General features: G+C 38.1%; 1 protein-coding gene across 2 annotated transcripts in view; it reads right to left on the bottom strand.

The window, feature by feature from the left end:
• UBE3D (ubiquitin protein ligase E3D) overlaps positions 1-24,895 on the bottom strand; it is an 85,992-nt gene that overhangs the window by 3,294 nt on the left and 57,803 nt on the right. The gene's annotated exons all lie outside the window — the stretch shown is intronic.

Here is a 24,895-nt window from a genome sequence, read left to right as displayed (position 1 = left end):
AGCAACTGAATTAAAGCATAAAATATCACCAAGTGTTCAGCACAGAGGGCAAAAAAGGAGTAAAAATAACATCTATTTTGGATTCTATGGCCAAAGAATGTTTAAGAGGGAGTTGTATGTTCCTTTAGAGGATGCAAAGAATTAAACAAGCTTAAAATATCTAAGAGATTTCTCAGAAAATTATTCATACAAAGAATCCACACCTAAACCTGAATACAAGGCATGAATGGGATGCGACTATAGCAATTCTTGGCTAAAATGGAAAACAATCAAGTCATCTCACTTGCTTAATGTCTCCTTCCCTATTCCAATAACAACAGCAGTAATCTATTAGAAAGCTGCAATGTTACTACATAGAAGAGCTTGTACAGATAGCACAGCTGAGATCCAGGAAAGCTTCTGCATTTCTGAATCATTCTGTTCCTGTTCCAAACTGAAGCTAAAATTCTGAAATAAGAATTTTCACACAGAACATAAATTTCCAGAAATGTCTGTAGATGAAGCTGGCCAGCAAGTAGCCAGCTCACCAGCCTTGGAATCTGCCTAGTTTCCCTTAAAAATCTCACCACATTGACAAATTCCCACTGAGTGTTTTGATTCAGCTTAATCAGCATTTTCCAACAGAAATTTGCTACATCAAAAACATTTCTGTCAGCTCAGCCAAGGAGTTCTGTACAGGCTAGAAACTACTTATAGTGTAGGATAATTAATCCAGTAGGCCAAAGACTCCCACTCTGAAAGACATAAAATGAGAGAAAAATCAATATGCTTGTGACCTTTCTCATGATTTATTCACTCATATGAATAGAGACAGACACATAAGCAATAACAAATGTAAAACCTTACCTATGCAGAAGAGTTCTAAGTAGCACAGGTTAGGGCTGAAATTCTGGCCTCAATTAAGTAAAAAAGCCCAAAACTCACATTGACTCTAACAGTGCCACAAATTTGTCCTGGCATTGCAAGGCAGAAAAACAGTCAAGAAAAACAATAATCATTTCAATACACCAGGTTCAAAACTTTGGGCAGCTTTTGCTAGCCTAACAATGCTGGCTCCTTTGATGGTATCATTAGAGAAGATATATTTGTTTAATTTGTCCATTTCCTATATATTATAATATGCTTTTTCGCTCCTTCAAGGTGTTTATTTGCAATGTAATGTTTCTCTGGACTGCTAGGCTCCCCTACTGCTGAATAAAATGAAAAACATCAAAAGGAATCATTTGTCGGTGTCTATACCTGTAATTTCTATATGAATTTCCTAGATTATACATCTTGTAACTGTGCACCAGCTTCAAAATTACAAGTCTAGTAAAGTGAGAGTGGTTCTCCCCCAATTCTCAAACTGTTAGAATCCTTTCTCTGCAAGATGGATGACTACTGGCGTCTTCAAGGTCTAGTAACAACTCTTTCACCAAAGTCCACAAATCCAGTATTTCAATGCTAGTGGAAAACTTTGAAAGAAAAATAAAGTCCAAACAGCTATCAGATCTACAAACTAAGGCTTATCACTAAATTTGCAACAAATGTCAGCCTTCCAATCAGTTTATGCAAGGATTTTTTTATTGCTTTTAGCTCAGCACACTGTACCCTTTTTAAGATAGCTAATACTAATCCATTGAAAGAATTGCTTTTTGTAACCTGCCACACTTATTTATATGACAGGAGACATGGCTTTTCATTTTCTCTCACTTATTTGTGAAGATGACAATCTTATTCTATCTCAGGGTATCAAGTGCATCTCAGCACTCCCTCTCATTAGTTTTCACAATGCCAGAAGCTGCTAAGAACTTTGGAGAATGAATGAACACAAATTCTACATGTTGAAGCCTTCTAAAGAGGTATCTCTATATATAGTACAGTCGAACACCAGAGACATACAAACTATACATCTCACAAACTCACTTTTTTTATAAATGATAAAATAGCAACAACAGCATTACAAATTATCAGAAACAGAACAAGTTAAGAAATGCAGGTTATGCTCAACTCTAGAATCAGTTCCACAGTCATTGCTCTTTTAGATTTCCCAGGAAAACGGGAAAATGCAAAACGTTAAACTGTTAAATATACTCCAGACTACATGCAAATGATACTGAAAATTAGAAAAAACCTCTAGACAGAGAGTGCATTTATGTCAATGCCACATGCCAGACCTCTGCAGCACGACTGGGGTTCTCATGATCCTGGGTTGTCTGCTGTTGCTGCATGCTGATCTCTTTGATCAGTTGTGCCTTTCCATTTAAGACCCGCTGTTTGCAACTACTTCTCTTTAGCAATGCCCACATCACACAAACAAAGGTAACAAAGCAGATGCCCTCAGCTTTGTTTCCTCAGTACTCTCTGCCGGAACACAGCACTGAGGAAATGCAGCATTCACCTTTCACGGCTATGTGCGTGTGTGTGTATATATATATATGCTTACATATATATACATACATATATACCTCCCAATACTTCCCAAATGTGATTCATCCATTGAAATGGCAGAGCACCCAGCAAAAAATGCAGGACACGTGCTTCCTGACCATTTTTTTCCAACTGCCCCACACTGCATAAATTGTTGAAACTTTTTTTTGTTTAAGGAAACAATTATATCGGGCAATTAGTGGCCATCCAATGCTGAGAAAAGAAAGGCTCACAGCAGATCTTATCCACACATATAAATACCTGATTGGGGGGAGTAAAGAAAATGGAGATAGATTCTTCTGAGCAGTGCCCAGTGACGGGACAAGAGGCAACAGTCACAAATTGAAACACAGGAAATTTAAAGAAAAGAAAACAATTCTTCACTGTGAAGGTGGTCAAACACTGGAGCAGGTTGCCCAGAGAGGCTGTGGCGTCTCCATCCTTGGAGATGCTCAAAACCCAACTGGACATAGACCTGAGCAACCCGCTCTAGCTGACCCTGCTCTGAACAAGGTGGTTAAGCCAGGTGATCTCCAGAGGTCCCTTCCAACCTCAATGATTCTGTGTCTCTGTGACAACTTAAAAAAAAATAATAATAATAAAAATAAAAAATAAAATAAACAGCAGCAGCATGCCAGTGGAAGTCTTTTTACTATAAACTCCAGAAACAGAGGCTGGCAGTATTCCTTCCTAGGTAGGGAGAAGGTAGAGATGGGGTTATAGGTTCAGCCTTTCTGAAACTTTCTAATAACATTATTTTATAGAGTGTTTCATCAAGTTGTATCTCAAAGCATTTTCCTGCTTCGTACAATAAAACTCTCACAGAAATCAGGGTAAAGGCATTCCGTAGCGAGTTAAGCATCCAGTCACAGAGTCAAAAAACACGAGGAATAACAGGTGAAAGAAAAAAGTTTAATTTTAGAAAATATTTGAAAAGCAATGGAGACCTGGTGAACTAGGGAGATAAAAGAAGGCTGTTCCAGATGGCAGAAGGTGCATGCGTCTACCCAAAATGGTAACACAGTGCAAACGGGAAGAGCGGATGACTGGTATAAAATAAGCAGAGGTGAGAATAGCTAAACAACATATTTTAAAGAAATACAACCTGCAAGTCCAGTGCACACAATCTGTTTTGTGGAGCTGACAATAGACAGGAAATGTAGTACTAGGAGAAAATTATCTTCTCAGCTTAGCAAAGGAAAAAAAGTTCAACCTTTCAATCCGCTGCAAGAAATAGAGAAGCCAGATTCTTATTTCATCAAAAAAGAAAAACAACCCATATGTCAAAAGATGCATTCCCATGCTCTAACACAAACATTTAAATTGTTCTTACATTTATATTCCCTTCAAAAGGAGACCAAGAGAACAATGCACAAATAAAGATCCCTGTGTGTGTCTCTAAAAGCTGAGGATGCACAATCTCTAATACCTATGCCTCTCCTAGTAGTTAAACACAGGTAGGTAGAAGATATACAACAGTATTCAGTAGTACAGGGGGAACTGTACTTCTGTTTACTCCTGCATAATTATAAAGGAAATAGTGGGTTAAAAGTAGTTATATACGATTCAGTTTCAGCAGAAACTAATAAACCTGTTAAACCTATGAATGCTTCCTGAAATATGACTGCTCTGGTTTTGCTTTTCCATTGCATGCTGAAGAACAAAACTCTGCCACCACACTCAAAACTGAGGCTTAAATACGTAAAAGAAGTTTTAAGTCTTCCTGTTCTTTGAACATTAGACCAATTTTTAAACACTATCACACAGTTTATAACACTACATTGTACACAGCTTATAACACTACATAGTGGAACATAACTTACATGGCTATCTTAAATCACATCTAAAGCGAGCAGACAGTCTGAACATAAACAGATACCTATGCTTTAATCCTGCACACATGCTAGTGTGAAATCAAGCATGCTTGAATCATCCTGTAGAGGAAACATTGATCATACACCTTTGAAACCACAGTGTATATTCAGTGTCAAATGCTGTATTCATTAGCTCTCATAACTAATAAGCCATCAAGCACTGCCATGCAGTGCATGGGTACAGGAAACGAAAAACCTTCTGAGGAAGAAGTGGCCAGACCACTGCTTCCAGATCCAGCTGTGCTGGCAGAAGAATTTAACTTCACAGGTTCAATGGTATCTCCTCTGCTGCAAGTTAGTGTTCCTCACTCCCCACAAAAGGTCATTTCAAGCTTTCTTCATAGTGTCTGGTGAAATTAGATAAGTATGCTAAACTCTGGTCTGTGCTACTCCGATTGATTTATCCTAGAAAAAAAAAAAAAGGGAGGGCTCGCACAAACAATTCTGCTGGCAGATCATAGCAGAGAGACTAAGTGCTGGTAGCAACAACAGTGAAAAGCTGGGAGTAGCATATTCTTCCAGATTTGGAAGGTAACATATGCTCCAAGCCTCAGACCAAAGTCTAATTCAATACAGACTTGTATTGCCACAAACACTACGGCTAGGGCTAAGTGTTATAGTTTTACTCTTAATAACTACAATTAATACAACAGTTTGGGTGCTTGCAATTATACTGCCATCAAGATGCCATCAAGATGCCATATACATAGAATACACCCATACCTTGAAACAAGAATCAGGGTGATATAAACACATTTGTGTGAGACTACATGGAAGAAAACTTATTTAATAACACACTGGTACAACTACAGCAATAACAAGTGCACAAACATGTAGACAAGGCCTTAATCCTGCCTGATACATTTTACACTGCTGTAAAATAAAGACAGATCAAGGAACAAGAGGATTAAAGCATCTGTACCATGTCCAGGCCCCAGCTCTATAAATACCTGTTTTCTGATAAACTCTGCTCAACCTTTGGTGTTCCCATGCCTGCTAAGGAGGGACAGGAGGAGTCGATAGAACCTGTCTCCCGTGAGGCACACAAGCATTATTCTGGTTCCTGCATCACCACCAGAAACAACTAGGTCTTACAGCTGCTACAATTAACTTGTGGATCAGCAGCTCTTGGCCATATTGGCAACTGACTCTAATAATCACGGTAAAACTTTGAGACCACCTGCCTATCCACACTGCACAGTTTACATACTGTTTTTCACCAAGATGTTAGGGACCAAGTCCACTGAGATGAGATGCACAAATACCTGTTCCAGAAAGATGTTTTGGCGACAGTGTGAATGAATAGTCACAAAACAGATTGTGTTAGGTAAGCAGAGACTTGAAAGAATATTAACTGCTATATTTGTGCTTGCCCCCACTGAATCCCCAGACCCATAAAAAGCAGCTGTCTCTACCAGACTGAATGCTACCAAGCAGTTATTTACTATCACTATACCTCTGAAGCTGTTCCTGGGGAGTGAAAAGGTGTTTGTAGATTCAAATTTAAGAGGAAGAGGGCATATTCAATACCAGAAGAACGAGAGCAACACAGGAGCCGGGCATGGCCCTACCTTAGCAATGTGGGATTTACTTGCCTCAAGACAGCCTCCTGGCAGTCTGCAAACTCCCCAGCTGCCCTCCATTACACTGATGTTTTATTCTTTTTTTCCACATTCCAGACTCTTTGGATGATAGCTGAAAATTATGACACTGCATTCCTGTTTCCCTTATGCCACACAGGTCATATAAGTAGACTTGGGTGCTCTAAAATCCCCTCCACAGTCGATCAATGGCAGCCATTTATCACAACCGATCAAAAAGTATTATTCCAGTTCTCCTCTCAGACAGGGAAAGTTTCCCAGCATGCTTTAAACGTCATGTAGTGAGAACTCTGGTTTTAAGTATGCACCAGAACATGAAAAAGATTTTTTATATAATTACTCTTCCCTGGCATTCCTGGATTAAGCAAACTGTAGAAGGACCACTCTGTGCTGATAGGAGCAGAAGTTCACACCACTAGGCTGTAAGTTTTAGATACTTACCTACAAACATAATTTCAAACAAAAATGTCACTAGAGGAATATGACTCCTTGCAAAAGTTCACTAAAACAGTATTACAGATTGACTGAATGGATACAGTTGGACAAACCAAGTTTCAAATATTACATCAAACAAGAGTCCACAAAGTCTAGAGTCAGTATAAAAGCATTCATGACCATCTCTATTATGCTTGAATTCCAATGGAGATAGAAACTAAAATATTTCCAGTACTCTGAGAGCCAAACATGGCAGCACTGCACTGCACAGAACTATGTGGTCACAGTGATAATAAAGTCAACAGAAACAGAGGTTGTGGGACTGTTATCCTGATGAGTTAAAACCTTGCAAACTGGATTTAGTAAGGGAATGTGGAATGGCAGCTTTGCAGTCTGACCCACTAATCCCTATAGGGCTCAGATTTGGGGCTGGAGGAGAGGACATCTTGTGGTAGACTCTTACCACACTAGCTCCGTAAGAGCTGAAGGTGATCCTTTCACATATTTACTCGCAAGAAATTTCTCATCTTCAAGAGAAGCATTTTCAAGCAGCTCTAAGGTCTTATGGGAAAGCTGGTTTTGGTCAGTGCCACACTACTACAGCAGCTCAGAGGAAAACAGGAGGCAGTGCAAGCTGGGGAAAACTTGGCTTCAGTAGACCTACCACTTAAACAGCCAAATTCCCCAATGCTTCCAGGGTAAGGCTGGGGGAGGGAAATTCCCCCCTGTACCATATGAAAGGAACTGCAAATTTGTGGATTTTCTAGTCTTCACTACATGAAGAAACTGGTTAGGAATATGGCATCCTGAATAATCATTTTCTTCTTCTGTCCAGGCTGGGAAAAAAGTAAAATATAACCTAAAAAAACAAGCAGAAAGGGACTTAGATTCCTTATATTTAATTGTCAGTAGAAATAACTGTAACCAAGGCAAGGATTTATTTTTTAAATATGATTTCTCAAGCTGATGATGCCCCTTCAGGATTTATAAAATAAACCCATCTATAAATCATCAGGCACTCTTTCACCTAATCGTTCCTAGAAGTTTTAACTTCTCGTAAAAATGAAGATGAGTTTGAAATGTGACACAGACAAATGAGAAACGCAAGAGATCCCTCCGAAGTCCCAGGCTGTGTACGTGCACCGTAGGCTATCTTTTTGCTAACATAACAGTTGCATGCTAAAGCTTGCCCAAGCTTGAGAGGGAAACCTATAAGCAGCTGCAAGGACAGGAGAAAATAAATCCAATCTCTGGACATTTTTATTTTGTATGAAGACAACCAATTTTTTTTGTTAGATAAAGGAGTTCTACATGTGGAAGAAGAAAGATTTATTTTTTGGGTTGAGTTGGAGAATGCTGTTAGTCTTTTGTTTCTTTAAACCCAGATACAAGAAGCCCCAAAACTTTGTGGTTTTATTTTGTCTTTTGCCAAGTCTTACTCATTAGCCTATATGAGTTTTCTTTCCACTGCAGACATTATTTCTTGTGGTACACATCATGAAGACAGGCACAGAAACAGCGTTGTTTATCTTTGTTAGGCTGAAAGAGAGTTTCTCCCTTGAATGCAAACCACAGTACAGGATGGAAACTGGTACCAATATTGCACTGTAATTACTGATCTGAATCCAACTGTGATATGAAACCCACAGAATTTAGGATTTTCTAACTCAACACCAGATGATGTTTGGTTTATACTCTGGTAATGACCATGGCGAACTTCAGCCTTAGCTAACCAAGCAATCTTAGCAGCACGTATTCTTCTGCATCAAGTGGTTTTACACTGCTGTAGATAAGATATTTGTTTGAGCACATGCATGTATGGGCAGCTGAGAGACAGACATTAACCTAAAACAAACAAGGCACTGCAGCTGCTACATAAATTTACAGCATTTTAGCTATCCCATGGGCAACTGCCTGCTCTCATCCCAGAGTAAATACAAGAGAGCAATACAGTACATCTCAGAGAAGCTGAGATAAACCATTTACCAAGAAGTCAGAACATTATGAGCTTACTCCAGAGTATCAGATGAACTGCAAACCCACACGCTGCTTCTTGAGAACTTATTCATGTAGTCACATCCTAAAGCTAGAGATACATGAAGAGGTTAATCCTTGGCAAGTCAAACTGGAACCTACGATGCAACTCTTAAAAATGTTTGAGCCCCACCAAAAGGTGTTGCCCAAGGCTGAATCAGAGAAGATTGCATCTGCCGCCCTTTCAGAGACCTGCATTCCAACGCGCAGCTTAGCCATTCCACACCTTCAACTGCACAGCTTGCTGCCACAGCATGATTTGCTCCAGGCCAATTTCCTGAAAGTCATTTCAATTTAAGGCTCTGCTGTGTTTTCGCAGTTCCAATACAACTAGATTTCTTTGCACTCTTGAGAATCTGTTTCAACTGACCAGTATCATCAATACCAAAGCACAGCCTTATCTCCCACAGAGAGGTGAATGGAGTGGCACCCCACTTCTCCTGTAGTATCCAGAAACTGCAGTCTTGACAGTATTTAAACAGTGGGGAAAAGAAGAAAAAAAGCCCTGAACAAGGCACTGCACATAGTCTTACCTCTTTTGAAAGAAAAGTCTAAATAAAGGGATGCATGGATACATTTTGGTGACCACAGACCAGATAAGTTGTACCTACTTCTAGAGGGTCTGAACAGGGTCAAAAAAGAACCAACACGATTTCTATATTACCAGTAAGAAAATAATGCTTTTCATGATAGATATTCCACAGAACTTTAAACCACTGTTTTCTTTGTTAGTGTGTTAGGATTGCTAGATTTTGAATCTATTACTTTTGCTTGGAAGGCATCAGTTAAAATACAGCTTGTAAAATATAAACCAATACTAGTGATCTGTGAGCTCTAAAACCATCTACAGTGTCCTCAGTCACACAAGTTAAGAATATGGCATTGTGACTGATGCCTCTTCAAAAGTTTCATGGTATATGTATCAGGCACGGAAACCTTAGGTCTGAAAGACAGTATCATCAAATCAGTTCTCTCAAAAGTAAGCTGACAGGGTATGGTGCATGTCAGGTGTGAGATCAGAGGAAATCAGCACACAATGGACTTCTTTCCTGATGAAATATAACTTTACCAAGATGTGTGCCGTTCTGTTCATGTGCATGGTTATTGCTCTAGATGCCATTTGGTGCTATCCTCCGCACATCATTTATGAAGCATCCTCTCCTCAACAAAATACACTGTTATTGTATTCCAAACCTATTATGGCTTAAAGAGAGTGAAGCATTCACAAATGTGAGAGAAGCATCAATTTTAGTTCTTTCCTACACAACACAATGTTCAGCTGGATTCTAGGCTGCCTTTTTCTCCTTCCTTCCTGTCCTTGTTCTCTCCCTTTCAGCCCTGAAGTATTGTAACAAACTGTTTAAAACAGGAAGGTGACTTTCAAGTGCTGCATCATCCAAACCAGAGAAATGAATAATACAGTCTTCTTTTTCCTGCTCAAATCCTTCACCATAAACTAACATTTGTTCTTTTATTCCCTAATACTGAATCATTCACCCCATTAACTCAGGTTTTCCCTTTCTCCTCTCAAACTTCCTATTTCTAACCCCTGTCCTTAACATTTTTCTCCTCACACCAATCCAGTCCTCTCCCCTAGACCCACACAATTAATGCTCCTTTGGTCAAGATCTACCTCCAACCTCTGCTATGGCTCATATACTGCATTACAGTACTTAATATAGTAGCAAACTCAGTTCCCATGCAGACTTGAGCATACTGCTTCCTTGGGAAAATAGAGTGCACTAAAAAAAAAATTATTTAATTATTTGCAACCAGTTCCAGCAGGTAAGATCTGCAAGGCAGAATCACCTTCAGGGTCTGGCTGAAGAAGCCTGTTTCTTGTTGGTGCTTCTTGTCTTTCTTTTCTCCCTGGGCCATACCCCCCCATCCCCAGTAGGAAAAGAACAGCAAGCTAAGATCATTTTGATTTTAGAAAAAGTAAGGCAGAAAGCTGAGGAGAACAAGGTACTGAACTGGAAATACAGGGAGAAAGGAAGAGAAAGCAGGATCTCTTGCTAAAAACTGGAGTGTAGACAACTACTCACACTAAATAAAAGATATGTGAGTGGTACAGCGCATTATCAAGGTACCATGCAGGTATCAATTAAAAATCTGATCTGGGTTTCCTCATGCTCTCCATAGCCTTCAGTATAATTGCAATACAGTCATCCGCAAGATACAGCATTAGCAAGACAGCAGAGACATTAAATACTAATATTGTGGTCAATGCATTTTTGTATTTTAATTTAATGAAAATCTTTCTGACTCTCTTCATCCAACCTTAGCAACCTTTTAAGGGTCTGCTTGAGGACACTGGTAAGAACCTTCTCACCTCTTACCAAAATGCTATAGAAAACCCAGAGAACAGATAACACAGATATGATAGGCAATGGAGTAGCACCAGAGATCATCTGTTCTGTCTTCAAACTGTCACTAAGGAAAAGTTCTAATAAGAAGTGTTGTGGTAAAGTGCTTTAAAAATGAAGAGGCAACAAAGAAACAAGCAACTACTTCTGGCTGAAAGAAGTTCCAGTTTCTGCTTTAGTCTTCAAATTGTGTTTCATCTATATCCAAAACAAAAGTTTGCCAAAAACCAAAAGCAAAACAATGGTCTATTATCTTTCTCTCCTGCAGTGTTTTAGCCTTAGTGATGACAAAGAAACCAGTACACAGAGGCAAACAGAGTTTGTAAGAATATCGCTCCGCAAATGCTACATGAACACACTTTGAGGTAACGATGAAACTGCTTACCACATACACAGTACAGCCACAAGGTGAGAAATGGCCAAACGGGGAGAACAGGCACATCCGTTTCTGAATACACCAAAACTAAACACTACTTGAAAAAACATCTGAAACGCCCAAAGAAGCAGGGAGGGGGCAGAAGAGGCATGACAGAAAAGATGCATTAGCAGAAAAAGATTTGCAGGGATGAATATAAATAAGTGATTTCTTTTAATGAGAGGTATTTGTTTGGGTACTCACATTTACACGGAATGAATAAGGTCCAAACAGCAAATCTACTGTGAGTCAAAAGAAAGGTAGAGCAGATTAAAGGACAAAGTGATGCTGTTAGTAAGTACTTTAATACCAGACAGTTTGAACAGGTGTCTTCATCGGGTTATCTTTTGAAAACTTTCCGGAAAAAGAAAGTTTGGAAAAAATACCTGCTTAAATTCTCTCTTTGCTTCCTGACAGTTAAAACTGGAAAGAGAATACACACCTCCCTGCAGAGGTATGAGGACTCATTAGTTTGTGTATATAAAGGGGTATATGAGCACCAAGTACTATTTTATTTTTAACACCTTATTGGGACTACCGCATTCCTACCCTAGAGTTCAGCTTTTGGCAAGAGATTAGGATAGAGTTAAGACGGGAACAGGTGTTTGGAAGATGATATGGCAGCAATAAAAGCACTAACCAAGAAGAGGAAGGGAAAAATAATTTAAATATAGCATTTATTTGTACCCTGTGAAAAACAGAGAGAGACCCAAAAGAAAATACAAAATCATTTGTCAATTAACTAAGGGATATTCAGGAAAATGCCTGTGCCCACTGTGATCGGTTTATACGAAGACAAAGTCTGAGCAGGGCTGTCCCTTGGTCTAAGGTGAAAAGGACAGACCACCAATAAACAACAATTTCACTGTTTAATGGTGGCTGGGTAATAAAACATTTTCAAAACCTCAAATGATTTAGGAGTTTAAGGCCACTGTCAGCGAGATTTGGGCTCCTAAATTATATCAGGTATTTTTGCAGTGTGGATCTCTGGCCATTAAGACCTCCTACAGCCATTACTGGGTCAAAATGATTTCTCTTTCTAGTAGGGATCTAGCATGCTCCTTTTCCAGCTGCAGTCAAAAGAAAAACTGAAACCACTCATTTCAGGGATCAAACTCAGGAAAACAGATGTTTTCTTAGCAAACAGAGGAGTTAATTGATTTTGAAGCTTCATAATAAAATATAATATTCATCTTCTTTAGAATATTTTTCCCTCAACAATGACTAAGAGTAAGATAATTAAAAATAAAAGCTTTCAAGTGTTTTAAACAGCAGACTATGCTGAAACCTCAATCCCACATGTTAAATCTGTTCTAATTAAGATGTACTAATAATTTCATCCAGTAATAAAAGCAAATTAAGCAATGATTTTAAAAAGCAAAGATTTATGGTGGGAAGGTGTTGTAGGATTATGGTGTCTATTATTACTTTGTTTTTTTGCCAAACCCCATGGCTGTTTCACGTAAAAGTAGAATATAACGTATATAATAAATACAATATAACTGAAGAGATTTAGGCAAGCCTCTCTCTGTCTGCAGCATGGGTCCTCAGCTGTGGGAACCCACAGGCTTATTGACTCTCAAGTCAGAACTTTGAATGAGAGTATCAGAAGAATCTAAAATGGCTGTCTAGACTACATTAAAGTCCCTTGTGTCTTTCATTATTAAAAAGCTTTCCTGTAGCCTGCAGAACAACTGATTGAAGAACCTAGTAATATAATTTCTAGATGCTAGATGTTTATGTTGCTGGTATTAAATGATTTTTGCATTTTAAGCAGGTTTAACTAATTATCTTTGACTTCAGTATGTTTAAGGTGCATCCTTTCTACGTACGTTTTGTTAGTAGTCACCCATGAGAGAACAAGTCTATTATATTAGCAAGACAGTAAGGAAGGTCTTAAAGTGACAGACAATGTGCATTCTCTCTTTGAGGAGAAAACCAAAAAAACAATTTCAACCTGAGACAAATTCACACATCCTTTAGATTCTAATAATTTTAGCAACAATAACACAGTTATTCAAAAGCTGAACTTGGCCTTGTATCATTGATGTTGCAAATACATTTGAATAGCTCTGAACAGCTCCATTTAACTCAACTGTCCATAGGAGCCAATTATTCATGTGGCAAAGTGCTTATGGGACTCAAATTTAGATTCATAAATGGGTTGTGGATTCCTGTATCTGACAGCCATCACACAACTGTAAATACTTACTCTCTATCAGGACAGAATTGCAGAGTTTTGATGAATGCATCAGAATTAATCATCATTTCTGAAGCCATTGGAAGAATCTGGACTGGCTTTCCAAAAGGAGGGATTGAGGCAAGGAACCTAATAGACTTTAAGATGGAGCTTGATTAATTTATGATACCTGACGTTATCTGCAATACCAGGGGACTAAACTTGATGACATACAAGTTCTGCATGGTCCTAACTGCAAACCACACTGATTACTGCAAACATCTGGAATAAAAACTGTTCACAAAATCTCAGACAAGCATCTGAGAGCAAAGAACCCAGAGCAGGGGGTATACTAAAGATCTTTTTCAAAACTTTTTTAATCTGGTTCACATGCCAGGCTAGTAACGCAGCAGCAACAGGGGGAAATGTTAATGCTCTGGAAACAGAGGTAAGAACAAACTCTCTCTCTCTGCTACAGGGGCAGTAACTTCCACTGTAGGGGCAGGACTGACTCTTTGGGACAATGATCTTTTTATATACCTTGGCATGAATCGGAAGATTCTGAGTTTCAGAACCTTGACATCCTTCCTCTCAATACATCACTGCTATCAAAAAGAGGAAAAGAAACATAGAGAAAAAAAAAGCTTAAGCATTTTATAATTCAAATCCAGAACCCTCACTCCAAGCAGAGCCTTTTTTCTGAGCCCAGCAAAGGGCTATGAAGATGATTAAGGCACTGCAGAATCTCTCTTATGAGGAAAGGCTGAGAGAGCTGGGCCTCTTTAGCCTGGAGAAGAGAAGGCTGAGAGGGGATCTTATCAACGTATACAAATATCCGAAGGGAGGGTGTCAAGAGGATGGGGCCAGACTCTTTTCAGTGGTGCCCAGCAACAGGACGTGAGGCAACGGGCACAAACTGAAACACAGGCAGTTCCATCTGAACATGAGGAAAAACTTCTTCACTGTGAGGGTGACAGAGCACTGGACCAGGTTGCCCAGAGAGGTTGTGGAGTCTCCTTCTCTGGAGATATTCAAAACACGCCTGGACACGATCCTGTGCAACGTGCTCTAGGTGACCCTGCTTGAGCAGGGGGGTTGGACTAGATGATCTCCAGAGGTCCCTTCCACCCTCAGCCATTCTGTGATACCTTCCCAAAGGAAATGTCAAAGATTACAAAGACCATAACAGCCTTTGCTGATGTACCTGGTCCCACACAGGAGAATGCATTTCTTTGGAGGCAGTTTAAGGAATGAGCATACGCTCTTACAAACTTCCTCCCTTGCTGTACTGGCACAACTGTTTGCACACCTGCATAGTGAACTGGATCATGCACAAGAAGGAGGAGAGAAGGGGCAAAATGACATGAGCAAGAGGCCAGGGGAGATGGAAGGGCTAAGTTAAACCAGATTAAATAGTTTGTTGCTGAAGGTAAAACTACTGCCCTAGGCATAACATCAATTGGAGCTACTGTAAAGCCATTAAAATACTCAAAATAAAGCTACAGGCAATGTCATGTGAATGAACGCTGAATGGACACAGTATTAAAATGTCTGGAAATACACCCTGAAGCAGCATGCCCTGTAGACAGCTTTTCATGTCATTCAGCCTTATCCTAGTAAGTCACTTAAGCAATATGGAAGGCAGCTTTCTTTTCTGTCATATTCTGCTACTTTTGGATGTTATTTTTCATGTTTGATTTATCATGGAAAATATAGGCAAATCATCCCATCTGGACTCCTTGATCTCCAAATAATGCCACCTGGAACACCCCCAGGCATTTGTTCTCTGCAAAGATCTCCACAAGTTCTTCTAAACTGTGAGGAAAGGTTCACATACTTTGAGATGTGAGATGTAAGACGACAGGCATTTGCATACATTTATTCAATAACACCAAACCCATGTCCCCAAAAAACCCTCCAGGAGAGTGTTTGGATTTATGAAGTTGAGCATAAGTTCATCTATATAGCGCACATACTCTATTCTGCTATAATTCTTATTTGTCTAATTCATTTCAAATAAGAAGGCTCTGAAACAAGGGGTTGTGTGTCCAACATTTAACAGAATAGATATTTATTGAGGCCTCTATCATACTGCAAGTAAAAAAGAAATTGTTAGTAATAGACATCTCCCTCCACAGACAAATTATGTTGCTCACAAGCAACCTACTCCACCAGTATTTGTCTTCTACCATCTCTTCTTCCAGTCCAACTTTTGCCATGCTTGGATTTAAATTAGAAAATCTCCTTGGATCATGTACCACGCTTCTAATTTTTCAGCCAAGTGCTATGCACAACTTTTGTCTATAATAACAACAGATTACTGAAGGACACACAATGAGTCATGGAAAGAGTCAGGATTTCATGGTTCTTAATCCTATATTCAGACTAGGCCTCTCATGTTACTGATTTTGGGGGGCTGGAGGGGAAGTGGAAGAGCAGAGACAAAGGAAAAAGGTTTTTTTTTTTTTTTTTTTTTTTTATAAAGATAAGCAAATTCCATAAAATTGACAACCAGAAGAAAAACACAATCTCTTTCCCTTTTTGGTTTCAGATGACTGATGTCACAATAATAGCAAAAAATGCTGAAGAGTTTAAATCTGTTTTTAAAAAATGTAACATAAAGAACAGAGGAAAGATGCAGCATGAGAAGCAAAAAGGACAGAAAGATTTAAGGTTTCTTAATGCAGAAACAAAATAACTAGTTTGCTCAACAAGCCTGGAAACAGAGGACAAAAAGATTTTCATGCTTTCAGGGTAAGGGGTTTTGAGAAGCTTGCTCCTCTGGGACCAGCGGGGAGAGGAGAGCAGCATTAGCACTTGTCCGTCCCAGAACTGTGGAAAAATGTGGGGAGTATTAACATACACGTAGGCCATAGTCAACTGTCTCATGCCTCATTTGAACACACTTCAAAGATAATCTGTGTGTTACACTAGTCTATTTAACTTAGGAAGCCAGTTCCCTCAAGACCACCTATAATTAGCAAGAGATGAGGAACATTCAGGAGACAAATATAGATCATGCAGAGGTGATGCATCAGCAGCCTGAAAATAATTAATACCCATACTAATAATGCCACCTACTCCAAAAGACTGTGCAACAGTTTACAAGACCCATAATGTCACAAAGGAACAGCAAAACCATTTTTCATCCCCACAAAAGTAGGTCACCCATCATATTCTGAAAAGGAATCCAAGCAAAAAACAAATGGATTTTGAGACAAGTTGTACTCATTTATCACAGCAAAGCACAGTTCACACATGGGCTTTGGCAGCACTCTGGCTAACTGGTCAAAATGAGACCCATTTCAAAACAAAACAGATGTTAAAGTAGTCGTGCCAATAAAAGACAACTGCAAATACACATGCATACACACACAGACAGAATATTTAGGGACTGCTTGTCTCAGTGGGATGGGATAATGGGATTATACAGAGACTATTGCCTCAGGATGAAGAAAACTCAAAGTGCCTGCATGCTATTAGTATCTGCATTATAGCAGCAGCAAAAAGTCTTGATGTATTTATGACGAATATTTTAGTCCCAACTTCACCCACGCTGAAGAGATCTAGCCCAACGTTTGACAGATATTAGAGGTACAGTCAACCCTACAATAGGAGTATGGAGATGGCCTTTTTGGGTCCCTACTCACCCTATTTAAATGATTAATCACAATAACAGACATCACCATAACAGCAAGCTATTTTAGCAGAGCATGAGAACCAAGTAAGCCAGGAGGTGGCTCTTTCCAGGTTCTCAGACAGGCACAAGCAGCAGGTCAGTACAGCATTATTCTGAATATATTTCTGCTGCACTCATTTTTAAAGTGAACCAACCCATTTAAAAAGATTGGTCATTCTTCAAGAAAAAAAAATATTCTGGTAGTTTTGTAAAACCTCCAGATCAGAATTTTTCCATTTTCAGTCACATTTTATGCTCTTTTTTTTAGGCGTTTAGGTACATTGCAAATTTCATTTTCCCTCTTCAGTTAGCTCCCTAAGCTTCCTTTGATACATCAATCTCTGTCACTCACTTGAAAGATACTTTAGTCAAGCAATAGACAGGAAATACTTCCAAATTAAACATTATCTTGAAGCTTTGGTCAACTTGTCTTCTCCCCACCCATCACACCCTCTTTTCTTTATATTACAATATAGTATGAATCTGTCCTTTAGCTCATAGTTCCCTGCAGTTCATATTATTCTTTTTAAGCTCCTTTTTTCCCCTCTTTATTTTGCTGTTTTTCTAGCCATTGAATTCTTTCCAGTTTCAGATGAAAATAACAATTAGATTTTACTATTATGAGACAATGTCCTGTACTGATAAAAATCTTATCATTTGAAACAAAGCTAGCATGATTTCTTTTAACAACAGGATTTTCATGTTCACTTTTTATTTTCCTTTTCAAAAACATTAATGACCTCAAGGATAATCAATTTTCCATCTTCTTTCTATTTTTTTTTTAAAAAGATATATCCAATTTTACCATCAAGAACAAGTATATATGAACAAATTATACACTGGACTCACATCTCCCTTGAGGTATCATGATGGATTACTGAAGTACAATTATTTTAGCAGACTGGTCTGCTCTAAGACTTCCAAAATACTGTTTAGAACTCCTTCCTTAGAGCAAGGCCACTAAAAAAATGTTATTAAAATCTAATTTACCTGCATTATGCAAAAGAACAAATGGAGAACATAAGAAAATTCAGTGAACGAAAGAGAGTACATCATGCAGACAGATGATCATCAAGAATGTGGCTAGAAACATACAAGATCCAAAGTTAAAGATACTACCATGATCTTAAACAGTCTGAATGAAATAACTTGAAGTTGCTCAAAATGTTATCAGCTTTGAAAGATAAATATCAAGAACCAGCAAAGACTGAAAAACAGCCACTTAAAAACTCTGCACGAAAAGCTTGAATTCAACTGTACTGAATTAGGGGGGAAAAAAAGAAAAAATGTTCACCTCAAACTGTAGAAATAATCATACTCTTGGCCTTGCCAAATTCTTTATAATTAGCTCACAACATCCAATTTGAATTTCAGGAACTTTATTTTGTCCATCAGTTACAGACAGGCACAATCACTAATAATATATTTCCTAGTATACAAAAAATATACATATATTGTTAGTGCATAGAAGACAAAACAGAATATAAAGGAAGGACATCATCTGGCTCTTCAGTTGGTATATTTTATGACAGGGTAAATAAACTGTAGCTCTTGGAATAACTGTCCTTACCACCAATGCAGTTGAGTTCATATCAAAGCCTACTACTCTAAATCCCAGCAAGTGATACATTACTCTGCAGTGTAATTTAACTGTAAAGAAGACTACCAGAATAAGGCCTTTAAATATTTTCCAGGCACCTGTTATGTTGGTGTCCGAACATCAATTATGCTTTCAAAATGTGTGTACGCATCCATGCATTTCTATGCATTTGGGTGTATAAACAAATGCAAATGCATTTGATTTTAGGTCCCCCCTCCCTTTTTTTTTTTTTTTAAACTTTGGTATTAAAATGGCCTATTACCATAGTATCTGAGCATTTCAGAGACTTTAATGGATTTACTGTAACAAAGGCTCCATGAGTTAGATAAGTGCTGTTATCCTCATTTGAAGGCAAGGAACAGACATTAAAAAAACCCTAAAACTTGAGCAGTGTCACAAAGAATGCCTGCAGTGAAGGGGGGACTCGCATGCCTCAAGCTTCAGGTTGCTTCTGCAACATCATTCTGTAACTAGGGTACTGCAGCAAAGCAATATTCAAAGGATGGCCTCAAACTAGACCTACATTAATTTTTTTACTTAGACACTACTAAACCTTCTGCCTCAGCAAAACCACACCAGAAGCCTTTGCTCTTGACAGATTATTTGAATGGATATTCATTATTCACTGAACATTTGTCACATTTCACTCATTTTGTATCCTGAACTTAAGCACTTGATACAAAATCCTGTTGTACTGCGTAAACATATAAACTCAAAAGAGACTAATTACACATTGATCCTCAAAACCCTTACACCCCTAAGTAAGCCAAATTAAATGACCAGGGTTGCTTGTATGTGCAAGGATTACTTTAAAGTATTAAAAGTAGGTAGGATCAGTCACATTACAAAGATCATTCATTTCCTTTTAATTGACTTTTTCAAAACAGGCTTTTAGCCTTTCAGTCTCAGAAATCATTCCAAATACCTTTTTTTCCACATTTTTTCCACATTACATATATTTTACACACAGTCATAGATTTATGTTCACCATGTATTACAAAGCCAAGCCCAAATACAGAAAAAAACATTTTGCACCTTTCCCTTTGTTTTTTTTTCCTCTGACTAAACTTCTCTTCCCCATGATAAAACCCAAACAAACCCTGTTTAAAAGACAGAAAGACTGAAAGACAGACAGAAAGAAAAGCCTAGACCTTGAACACCAAGAGTGAAATTAAATTAGTTAACTGCTAGAAGCATGAAGCATTAATGAAACAGAACTAGAGAATTTTCCCCTTATGAGGAACATTTATTCAGTGTTAATTAAATTCTTTTATTCAAAATCTATACTCACACAAGTGTAAAATATTACATCATACCAGTAACTGCAGAGTGTAAGCAAGTACTATAAGCTCCTTTTTTCCCCTCCCAGCAGAAGGAAGCCTTTAAATCACTTATACTGTTTGAAGTGTTCAATGATTAAAAAAAAAAAAAAAACACAGAAAAAACATGAACCAGCAATCACAGTTATTAATCCATTTGTCTAACGAATAGCTAACAGTGACTAGCTCCAAGCATTTGCTTGCAAAGTTCACATCCAATAGTGTTAATGAAGAACTTACGGAAAGCCTGCAATAATTATTTCTCTACAATATATCCAGCTGGCTGCTTTATTCATTTGCAATCTAGTTCTGCACCACTGAAGCCAAAGTGAGTTCTGACATTAACTTCAATAAGTTCAGGTCCTTGCCTACAATGTCGAGTGGTCATCACAAACTCTTCAGGTGCATTTCTATACTATGACACTAACTAATTAAAGCAAAGCTGAAACTATTAACAGATCATCTCTAGCATTTTTAAACTTACAAGCTGGGAAAAGGCTCATAAGTCTTCAGGTGAATCCGCTAAATATGTTATCTGATCATCAAAACCACTCAGTAGTTGTTCACTTGAACAAGAACACTAGGTGATCTGAAGTACCAGCAATTCTTATTTAGATGACCAAAAAGAGTCAATGACAAGTCAGTTTTGCATAAACACAGCAGTATGTGAAACTATGATAATGCATGACATTCTTGGGACTTGCAGTTTCTTCAAGATGATATTTTTGTAAAAAAATTTATGCATTGTTTTGGGAATTATTTTGAAAGATTTCAGTAGGCACTCACTATTTTAAGTTATCCATCCAACCATAGGTTGGGAAAGTAATATAATCCAGCAGCTGCATTTTCAGGTGCTAGCATTTATATTTTAATAAAACAGTATCAGTGCTGTTTAAAAGAGCCAAACTTGATTTCTGCATTGCTCTCTATTAAGAATGCATGATTTGCCTTGACAGGAAAGGTTGACTATGAAATGACTAGTTAATAAGTTTCACCAGGGTTTCTTCAGCTCTGAGCTACCTTTAAACATATGTAAATAGCATCTCACTTCTGGCAGTTCATATTAATTAATCACAGGAGCACAAGTAATTTCCAGGTGGAATCAGAGCTCTGCTTCATCTAAATCTGGTGTTGTGGTTACAGCACCGGTGACCCCAGTGCCCTCAGAAGATGGTCTCCTCCCATTTCTCCTCACATAGGAGTGTCTTAAAAAACTAGAGAACAAGATTCAACAGCTCATCCAAAATCAATGTTAGCATCAAGCCATCTAGCACTGCATTTCTCATTCGCATATCCCAAATCCCATTCCACTTGAAATCTTCTCAAATTTTGGCTTCAACAATATCCTGCTTCCTCCTAGAAGAGCAGCAGCAGACTGCTGGAGCAGTGGAGTACTTTTCCAGTTCCAGTTTTCCAATTTTAATTCTCCAAAAGCAACAGCAATTGAGCAGAAAAAAAAAATTATCTAAAATTCCTATTTACTCATATGGACAAATTTCAAGCCCTGAGGATTCATTAGCTATGTGGGATGTAACACAGAGTTAATTTTATTTGCTGTTGAATTTCTTGTTAAAGAATTCTAGGTCAAACCATTCAAACTGAAAAAATTTTTACTTTATTCACCGGTTTAAGTTCAAGTTTTAGAAAGCGCACTACCTGAGAGAGCAAGAATGGGTAGAAAATAAGAGTAGAGAAGGAGACTAAAAACTTCCAGAACAGAACACAGAAGGTTCTATAGGCAATATTTAGTCACATTCTAAATATCACCTTAAAATAGCAAAAGCAGTCACTAATGGAATATATCCCCAAGATACCCCTGAGGAATAGACACTTTTGATTAATTTAAATAGTCACTAGCTACTGCTCTATAAAAATACAGCTGAAAATGCATTTCCTTTCTGTGGAAGCAGAGAATGCAACCTGAAGGAAGTTTTTTGTGTGCTCAGCAGATCTCACTTTTTTTTTCCTTAATAAGAAGAAATAGAGTTGATTCTGCATTGTTACAAAGGAGATAAAGCCCAGCTGTTTCCCTCTCAGCCTCAGTTTTTCTACCTACCCAAAAAGAGGCAAATACAATTAGATAATCACAACAACCAAAAGATAGTTTCTAACAGCGAAAAGGGATAAGTGAATTACAAGGCTGCCTGCTCATAAAGTTGTGATGTAGCCAAACCAGTACACCACTGAGATGTAAGAGGTCACAGACCATGTCTCTCTCATAAATCTCACTAGTAAACTTCAAGGAAACAAAAGTAAAATGGTATGTAATAGAAATGAGAAGGTGACATAAAAACCTATCACTGCAGAAAACCTAAGCATGCAATAAAGAGGAAAACAAGGCAGTCCCAGAGTTTAAAGAGTTCTGAAGAGCTGGCAGATGATGAATGGAATGGATTTTGTATGAAAACATCAAATAAAGAGTAAGCAGCAGGCTCTTTGGTGAGTTAAAAGAAAATAAAAATTTGTTAGCTAGTCATCCCAAATTATACAGTGATTTTTTTTTTTTTTTTTAATTAGACAGGGCATCTAAATTTGGGGGAAAAAAAAAAAGGTGTCCAAGATTGGAGTACCACCAGCAAGCAGAATGTCTCTCTAAAACTGAATTATTCAGGCAAATAGTTATTAATAAGAAGGACTAGACTCAATAGCTGATGTTAGTAGTCACTGAAAGTAAGAACAGCTGAATGGTACAATATAAAACACGTGGCAGTCCAATCATTTTCAGGATCATGTTTTCGGAATGCCACATATCCTGCCAGAACTACTTACAGGGACTGAGCAGCCAGGATAGTCAGTAAGATTAAGATAACATTTTCAGTTGTCCAGGTTCACAGGCAAGACTTTTTCATGCAGCCAAGGTGCTTAAAACTCATTTTTTCTTCTATTTTCCTTTTAAAATTCAAAATTTACTACAAACAACAGAAGGAATATAGCTCCCCGATTTGTTTCATCAATTCACAATGCCACAGCTCACAGACATAACGGAGACTGGGAACTGACATGTTAAAATAGTCTCTCTCTATATAGACTATAAATATACTGTATGTATTTTAAATTTCAATTGGAAATAATATGGAAATAATGTTTTTATATTTGTTTTCCATAAGGCAGAATCACTTCCTATTTCACTTGTCAAGCAGCTAGGAGACAGATAAAGAAATATTAAGCAGAATGCCTGGCAGAAGTCCAAGTAGCAATCACATTCTGCCTACCCAGCACTCCCCGAGATTTCACTTTGCTATGGCCTCTTTAGATTCCTGCAAGTTTTTATATACACTGTTAAATGGTAGTCAGGTTTCACCTCGAGGCATAACAGCTTTCCACTGAAGGCTAAATGGCCTCTGTATTTCAGTAGGCCGTGTTAATACCTAGATGCCTTTTTGTCCTTCTCTTCTTTTTTCCTGTAGGAGTATTCCAAATGTTATTTTGAAAGCATTAAAATGCATACACTGAGATACCTTCTCACACACCCATGTGTAGAACAACTTCCTTCAATTCAAAAGTTTCCATGTTTTATTTTAGGTGCAGCTATAGCACAGAAACATTTCCACAACTGACCTTTTTTTACTAGATATGAGTGCACAATTTAGAGAGGATGGAAATTAAGACCTCGTAAACCTATTCTCTTTGTGGTCTGTCAAATTTTGCTGGTTTAGGTCAATGGGAACAACAACAGTCTATTGAAAAGGTAGCTGGTCCATCTTCTCTCTTCCACTTTCCTTCAGGTGTTTTCCAGCCCCTTGACAGATAGCAATTTGACACCCCCTCCCCCCGCCACAATGTTTCTTCCCATTCTAGCTTTCCTCAACTCTAAACCTAAAAGTTTTCTTCCTTAAGAAGCAAGAGCTTTCAAGCACTACCATTTGTCACCAGCCATCAATCACAGATCACAGACCTATGATTTAAAGATGCAGATTTAGAGCATAGTGCTGTCTTTACCGACACTGCAACAGAATGATGGACTTCCATTTCTGAGAGCAGGCAAACCGTATGTTTCTCACTGGAGGCATTACTGAATTCTTCACCAAAAGATCCATTCCAGACTCATTTTCAACTGACAATAAAAAAAGGAGAGCTTAACAACCCCTTCCTTTTTGTCTACCATGTACTTCTTCATAGTCAAGTCATGGATTCAATTATTATGCTTTGGCTTTGTAGACTTCTGTATATTTCTCCATTTGTCTCCTTGAAGACATCATTACTGTTTCCAGCTCTTTAACACATAACACTCTTGAACTCCTCTGAGTGCCTTGGCAAGCTGCCTTGTCTGCTAATACAATATACTATGGTTGACTAGCATCCTCTTTTCAGGGTCCCTCAAAACTTCTGTAATCTGTGAAATATACCTATTTCAGCCTACAGCTGCAATCTGCTAAGGCTGAATCCATCTATTTTTAAAGCACCTGTAAACATATTAAGCAGCACATTTATAAAACTCTTTCCTTTAGATCTTTCTGGACTTTATGAGTAGCTTCAAAACTTTCATCTGGATTCCTAAAGGAAACAAGAGCATGTTATGGTTTTCCATAACAATACCGATTTACAAAGCACATATAATAATAATATAGAACTTTACGGAAAATTTTGCATTATAGAATCATTGCCATCCAATGACTCAGTAATATATTCAAATTAACAACCGACTGCCTAGCTCTGTGCAGCTAATACCAGACTTCTGCACAATGCTGACTAGCAGATTGGAACTTACTCCTCATGTAAGTCAATCCATTAATTATGAACTGGACAGAGCTAAGATTAACTTACAGAAATTAAGGTTCAGGGGGAAGCAGCCCGAAAGAGAAACAAATTACCCATTGACCATGTGGTAGATGTAGTATTATTTGATTTTGCATGAGGCTAAATATTTCTTTTGAGCAGCGCCTGTTTCTCAGTCACAAATGTGGCAACCTCTGTTAGCAAACAGAAATGGATGTTCTTGAAGTGTACCAGCCCTCTCATATGAAGCCTCTGCGTTATGCATGCA

Source organism: Apteryx mantelli, chromosome 3 (genome assembly GCF_036417845.1).
Source record: "Apteryx mantelli isolate bAptMan1 chromosome 3, bAptMan1.hap1, whole genome shotgun sequence".
Classification (NCBI taxonomy): Eukaryota; Metazoa; Chordata; class Aves; order Apterygiformes; family Apterygidae; genus Apteryx; species Apteryx mantelli.
Note: the sequence above shows the minus strand (reverse complement) of the source record. Positions and strands in the feature narration are given on the sequence as shown.